At 33.6% G+C, this 7730-nt stretch overlaps 1 protein-coding gene across 1 annotated transcript in view; it reads left to right on the top strand.

Moving 5' to 3' along the window:
- The window catches only part of ZC3H6 (zinc finger CCCH-type containing 6), a 176732-nt gene that overhangs the window by 93152 nt on the left and 75850 nt on the right, over window positions 1-7730 (top strand). The window lies entirely within an intron of this gene.

Genomic DNA, 7730 nt, shown 5'->3' with positions numbered 1-7730 from the left:
AATTCCACCGTCATTGCAAACTTCGTTTGGTGGTGCTAGAGAAAGGTTTGTTTCAGGTTTTTTTCCTCCCTACCTCTCAACTAGGTTTCGTGTTCTATATTTAACCTGATGGTTTTCTCATCGGATTTGCAGCCTTCTGATTTCACGAGATCATTTTTATGCAGATTAGGGTCTGACTGACGTTTTGCTTTGCCACCCCCCTCCCACCCCCCAGTCCCCACACGCACGCCCCAGTCATCATTTCCCTGGTTAGATGACAAGCACTTTTGTGTGTCTCCCTCTTCTGAGCACTCTTTTTCTTACATGAAGCGATTGCACTTCCCAATTCCCTCCTCCCTTAACTGTGGCCCAGCCCCTAAAGCTTTTTTGTTGGGGGGAACCCTCAAAATTAAAGGATTAGATGCTCAATTTAAATGTTTTAAGCCATGTAATATTTAATGGTTTTTACATATTTCAGGACTCCTCCAAAAGTACACTAAAGTTTTGGTTTTAGGAAGTTTTAAATCAACACCAACACCACCACCAACAATAACAACAAAAATTTCCAAACATAGTGTTAAGTTTTCGATTAAAATCCTGTTGAAGCTAAGAAGCCTGCATAGTTAGCAAAACCAGGGAACACTGTAAAATAAGACCATAGCACTCTCCTTACAGAATCTCTTAGCCATTGATGGATTATGGATTTATTTTGGTCTCTTTGATTTTGTGAATGTTACACTTTTAACATTTCACTCAAAATAAGTTACTCATGTACTATTTTATAAGAAGTGTATCTTTTCCATTTTAAGGTTGCAGACTTCAGGTGTAAATAAAATCCTATCATTTAGATAAAATAGCATAGCTTAGCTACTTCTAAAAGATTTAGGTGTTACAGTGACATTAGAGCAAAATCTCATAACGAATTCTGATTTATAATAGTCATTTCAAAATCCAGAATAAGAATTATTCTGCACTAAATACAAGCAGTTGAAAAGTACCCTTATACGTAAACTTTTGGAACCCTAGCATCAGTTTCTAGTTGCCCCTAGAATGCTTCTAATACATTTGTAAGCTGCCAATGTTTAATACTTATTAATGTAGGAATATGGCTGTTATAACTTGCTACAATCATAACCAAAGCAATAAAAATAATAAAGTAGTTTGCACTTCAAAATTTGTATTTAAATATTTGATGATCTTGAAAAAGGACTGAGTTGTTTCCACAACTTTTTTTTCATCCAACAAATGTAAATGCACAGATTCAATTCAATTCAGTAAAAGTCAGTTCAATAAAATGAAAGCAGTGGCCTTCCCCTCCACTCAAGAAAAGAAAAACACTCTTAACTAAAGGCTAAAATCATGAATATATGAATATTTTTCATATCCTTTTGCTGTAGGTGGTAGGAATTTTCTTTTAATTAAAGGCCTGTTGACAATTACAAAAACAAGTATGTTGCTTTTTAAAATAAAAATCTAGTATGCTTAGATAGTAAACTCCAATAACAATCCCAAAGGAAATTTACAAAGTTAAATTTCTATCTTTATAAGCTAATTCTAGAAATAATATTTTAGAATCAAAATAGAGTAGGTAACTAATTTCTAAAGAATTTTCTACGATGACATTTATCTTGTTTAGATAGATTAGGTTTCATTCTTTAGTCAGAAGGAATTCAGTACTTAAGTTATAATTCCAAACTTAATGTAGACTCCAGACTTAAAGCTATATTTTAGAGCTATATTGAGAAATTTTTATTTGGACATCAAAATATTTTTACTATGGAAAAACCAAATCCATGCTAGTGAGAACTGTTAAATTAGGAAATTAAAGTTCAAAATCTAAATTTCATTAAACAAATTGCTTTATAGTTGTCTTTGTCCCCAGCAGCGTAATATAAAGGATTTACTCTATAAATAATATATTGTGGTTTTGGTTTTGTTTTTTGTTATTTAGACCTAAGAAAACGAGATTGTCAATCTATTTCTAGAAAATGATTAGCTGGTTATTAGTGTTAGATGGTAGCTTTATTCTGAAACAATTTTTTTTTACACTTTGTAATTTAGTTTCAGTTTATGCCTAGATCTGTAGTAGAAAGAATCCTGTACTAGGTTGTAATCTGGAGGCCTGGTCCAGTTCTGCTACTTTCCAGGCAGTGAACTTCCCCTATCCCTTAAAACCCCTTGTTCAAGTCTTTTAACTTCTCTGGAACTAAATTGTTTCATCTGTAAATAAATAAAAGGTTGAACTAAGTGATCTCTAAGTCCCCATACAGCTCTGACATTCTGATTTTATACTATATTCATTTAAAAGCAAGGATCTGTGTAATTAATAATGGATAGTCTTAGGGAGTTGCTGGAGGTTCAGAGAAGTCTAATGACTTGCTGCCAATAGTCACATGAATAAAAATAATGGGTGGGACTTGAATTTAGGTCTTTTTGATTCTAAGGCCAGGATTGCATTCACTGCTTCTCTGTTCCCAAACCATGATAGCAAAAAGTCAGTGGAATGGAAGAGGTTTAAGAACTTGGAATTCAGCAAAGAAATTCTGGATTACTTTTCCAAATGTTCTATAAAGAAATATTTAGTTGTCATTTGCCAGTGGTGTAAAGATTTTTTTTAATGACATTTTTGTATTAGAACCCTAGAATGTAAGTTCAGTGAACGAATCAATTCTCTTTAGTTTTTTTTAAAGTAGGTGTCTAAAACATACTGTATTTTTTAAAAAATTAAATACATTTTTGTGATTACTATGTAAAAACGTCATCCTAAATGCAAATGAAAAATTTTTATAGTGTAAAAGTTTAGTTTTAGCTTAAACCAAATATAGTTTGTTTTAGTTTAAAATCTGTTAAATTGGAAGGATTATCTCCTTAAAGACAGTCGTTTTTCAGATGAAACCCAAGAAATTTCAGTTTTAAAAGGTTTTTTTAATAATATTAATTTTAAATGCTTTTATCTAATTTTTATTTTGATATTTTTTGTTTTCATATTACATTCATTTCCAAATATATTCCCCTACCCCCTTCTTCCAAGCAAGCCAGATAGATTTTTAAAAGAAAGATAAAATAAAGCAATTCAGAAAAACTAACCAACACATTGAGTATATCTGACAGTGTAAGCAATATTCCACCTCCTTAGTCCCCCACCTCTGTGAGAAAGGTTAGAGATCTGTTTTCTCTTGAGCCAAACTTGGTCATTATATTATAATTGCACAGCTTTCAGTTTGATTTTTTTCCCTAGTGATATTTCCATAACACATAAATATGATGCATATTTTACTATAAATCTGATAGGTACAGCTTATATATTTGTGAAATGTAATATATTTGAAAATGACATGGTCTGGAGGAATAGCTAACAGTGGTTGTTAAAATCCTAAAAAGATCTTAACAAGCTATGATATTTGGGCTAAATCTAATAAGATGAAATTTGATAGAGATTGAAATAAAGTCTTAGATCTAAAAATTTGTTAGATAGCAATTTATCTGAAAAAGATCTGGGAGTTTTAGTAGAATGCCCACTCAATATGAGTCAACAGTGTAGTATAGTAGCTAGAAAAAAGCTAATGTGTCTTGGGGCTATGTAGAGAGGCAGAATGGTAATGAACAATCAAGCATTTATTAAGCACCTTCTGTGTGCCGGGAGCTGGAAATATTAAAGAAAAAAAATGAAGCCATCTCGGTATTGAAGAAACTTGAATTCCATAAGGGGAGATAACATATAAGTTTAACCAAATAAATACAAGATAATTAAGGAGGGCACTAATTAGAAAAGATTTATAGAGGATGATACTTAAGCTTTATCTTAAAGGAAAAAAAGGATTCTATGAGGTAGAGTTAGGTAGGAATGCCATGTATTTCTGGCATGGAGATGGAAAATAGAGTACCATAGTTATGGAACATAGTTGTGGAACAAAGAAAAGACTACTTGGGCTGGACCCCTAAAATGAGTGAAGGGGGTATAAGATATAATGAGACTGGAAAGATAATTTGGGGCCATGTTGTAAAAGCTTTCAAAGCTGGCAGAGTTTATATTCTAAACTAGAGGCAGTAAGATACTGAAGTTTATTGAGTATGATAGGGGCATAGAAAAATGTTTAAAGAAAACTATTTGATTTTTGTATAGAGAGTGGACTTGAGTGGGGGGAGGTTAGAGTCCACGTGGCTAATTAGAGACTCTAATAGCTTACTACTGCAATGACCAGGCACTCAAGCATGATAAGAGCCTGCACTTGAGGTAGTGACTGATCAAGAAGGGGTCAGCTGCAAGAGATATGTGGAGGTAGAAACAACAAGATAATGCAACTGATTTCATTTGTGTGGTGAGGACAATGGGAGTCAAGAATAATATTGAGGAGACTGAAATAACTCAGGAATTTTGATAGAAATAGGGGAGAGGGGCATGTTTTGGAGGAAAGATAAAGAGTTCTCTTTTGGATATGTTGAGTTTGAGATGACCTGTTGTATTCTCTGTCCTGTAGTAATCTGTTTAGTTCTGGGAACTACAGTTTGGGAAGGGCATATATCAGTTAGAGAGTATCCAGAAAAGGGTGCCAAGAATAAGGAAGTCTGGATGATTAGCTGAAGGAATTGGGGATCTTGAGCCTGGAAAAGAGAAAGGGAGTAAAAAGTGAAGGTTGAATATAATATCCATCTTCAAGTATTTGAAGGATTATTATGGCAGAAGCATTAGTTTGTGTTTCTTGGCCCCAGAGAGCAAAACCAGGGAACAATAAGTAGACTTTGCAAAGAGCAGGCAGCTAGGTTGGTATAGTGGATAGAGCACCTGCCCTGGAGTCAAGAAGACCTGAGTTCAAATGTGACCTCAGACACTTGACACTTCCAAGCTGTGTGACCCAGGGCAAGTCACTTAACCCTGATTGCCTCAGAAAAAAAGAATAATAAATTTGCAGAGGCAGATTTTGACCTAATGTCAGGAAAGCTTCCTAAGGTAAAAGCTGGTTGATCAATTGTCAAGTAGGTTGTAATGGGGATTATTTTCTATCAGTGAGTTGGGCTGAATGGCTGCTAAGGTCTCTTCCAACCCTGAAATTCTCCGATTCCATGGTGATGCAGTGAATTAACTAGATTTAAGGTTTTATAATTTTTAAAATGCCCCATAAAGTTGTGTATTTGTAGGGTGTTAAAACAAATAGTAAAGAAGTCTTTTCAGTCTGGGGGGTTGTGGGGGTTGTGGGAAAGAGTTTCTAGAAGTCTTACTCAGCTTCTCCCATCACTAATTATAAACATTTGAGGTGTGTCAAGGGGATTGAGGTTACTACCTGACAAAGAAATTTAAATCATAGAGCATTGAACATATTTCATCTTTATCCTTCTCTTTTTCTTCATCCAGGGGCAAATCCTGACCCCTAAAGTGAATCTGAACACAAGTTTCAGTAAAATTTTTCATATCTGCAGGAGGGATAACCTTATAATAATAGTAATTTATAGTTACATAAGATGTTATAGTTTGCTAAACATTTTACATAGATTTATCATTTGAGCTTTATAAAATTCTGTGAATGGAGTGATATTCTATATTTGTGTTCAGTTTTGAAATAGCAGCATAATGCCTCCTTTCTCCAACCAATTTAACCATGGATCAGTTTGGTGTTTCAATCTGATGACAGAATGACTGAAAATGTCAGTATTAAAAGCGTAGAATAACTCTGGAGTTTAGTAGCATCCTGAAAAAAATATTTTTTTTTTTGCTTTTTTGAAGGGGCAGTTGGGGTTAAGTGACTTGCCCAAAGTCATATGGCTAGCTAAGTGTTAAGTGTCTTAGGTCAGATTTGAACTCAGGTTCTCCTGACTCTAGGGCCGTTGCTCTGTTCACTGTATCACCTAGCTACCCCAGGTCCTGAAAATTTAAACCATAATAGGAGTTAGGCCTATTTTTTGTACCAAAATAACTACCCTCCTCCATAGTCAGAGTGAACTCAGCTCCATTTTGTGTAGTTACTTAGATTTCTTTGCTCATCTAGTCCCAAATAATATTTTTTTCCACTTATTCAAAGTTTAGACTTTTGTAATTTGCAAAATTTCAGTGGTGAGAAACAGGAGCTTTCTAGGTACTGTACAAGTTTCAACTAGCTTAATAATATAATTCACTAAATAAATTGACATAAGAAACATACCTCCAACTTCTTTTAGTTCTTTCTGAGCAGTAGTCATAGATTTGAAATTTTATAGCAGCTGGTTGATCAAAAAATGATATTAAATCATTTATGCAAGTTATTTGGGTTCAAAGAATTGCTTTTATAACACCTCCAATCTTAGAAACAAATTGAGAGGTATGTTTCTTTATACCCACGATACATATTTGAGAAGTACATAAGATTCTCTTTTAGGTTTTGGCCTTTGCTTTAATGTGTAAGTTGAAAAAGGTAGCAAGGTATTTTTATCTGTCATATCAATAAGTGGATTATGTAGAGACCCCTTCTCATATAGCATTAAGAGCATATGACTTTACCCTTATCAAGTTTTTCTATATCTGGTACAGAAATTAAATTAGGTATAAAAATTTGGCAAAGTATGTAGAAAGTGTTGGTTTCCCCCAGCTTCCTGAGAAGTCTCTCTATTTAAGATCTTCTTATTAATGTTATTACAGTGCCTTCTAGTTTGGATCACTGACTGCAATTTTCAGCAGTTAAAGAATGCAAAAGCCATGTGTTTTGCAGTGTTACCTTTTTAATATATATTATGTTTAACACTTATTGAAATTCTATTGTTTTAATTTCATTTATAGGTAGCCATTAAAAAAAGATACTTGTCCCACATTACCTCTTGTCTTTAATATGAGTCAGCTTTTAAATAGGTCATCCTAGATAAAATCTTCTTTAAACTAGACTTGACTTAGACCAAGGGACATAGAGCATTCTGTTATCCTTTAACTAGATTAGCTTCGCTCTTGGTAAGTTACAGAGCATCAGGTTTAAGCCAAATGAAAGGAAAAACTTCTTAGCAATGTTAGCAATGAATTCTCCATAACTGGAGGTTTTTAAACAGAGGCAATCTATGTGACCACATTAAGGATGTTGTAGAGAGTATTGCCTAGTTAAGGGCTGTCCAAAAGAGCCTCTGAGGCTCCTTATTCTGAGATTCTGTGACCTTTTCTGGGAATAGCATGGGCACACTTAATGGCAGCATCTCTCAGCAGAATATTCATATGCCTTTGTTTTATGAAACAGATTATACAATGAATATTTGTATATTTGTATTATATATAATTGTGTGTGTATATATATATATATATATAATTGTATATAAATACAATCCAGCCTGGACCCAGAGTCAGGAAGAACTGAGTTCAAATCTGTCCTTAGACACTTAGCAGCTATGTGACCCTGGGCAAGTCACTTCACCTCTTTCTGCCTGAGTTTCTTCATCTGCAAAAATAGGGGAAATGATTGCATATACCTCTAAAATTGTTATGATGAAGATAAAATGAGATAGCACATGTGAAGTATTTTGCAGACTTTAAAACACTATACAAATGCTAGCCATCAGCTATCATTATTGTTTTCATTCTATGTGTCTAGACAATGCTGGAGCCAGCTCAAAGTGGAAAACCAATTATTAAATTTTTAGCTTGACTGTTTATACCTCAGAAATGGAAATCTCTACAAATCAGAGCTTGATTTATTGTTTTGTTGATTGGTTAGACTCAAAAAGTGTTACTCATGCAGATTTAACTTTAAAAAGTACATATATATATATATATATATATATATATATATATATATATATATATA

The sequence above is a fragment of the Petaurus breviceps genome, unplaced genomic scaffold, assembly GCF_028583685.1.
Source record: "Petaurus breviceps papuanus isolate PSGF00001 unplaced genomic scaffold, PetGlider_PUasm1.0 90919, whole genome shotgun sequence".
Classification (NCBI taxonomy): Eukaryota; Metazoa; Chordata; class Mammalia; order Diprotodontia; family Petauridae; genus Petaurus; species Petaurus breviceps.
This window is presented reverse-complemented; position numbering and strand designations above follow the sequence as displayed.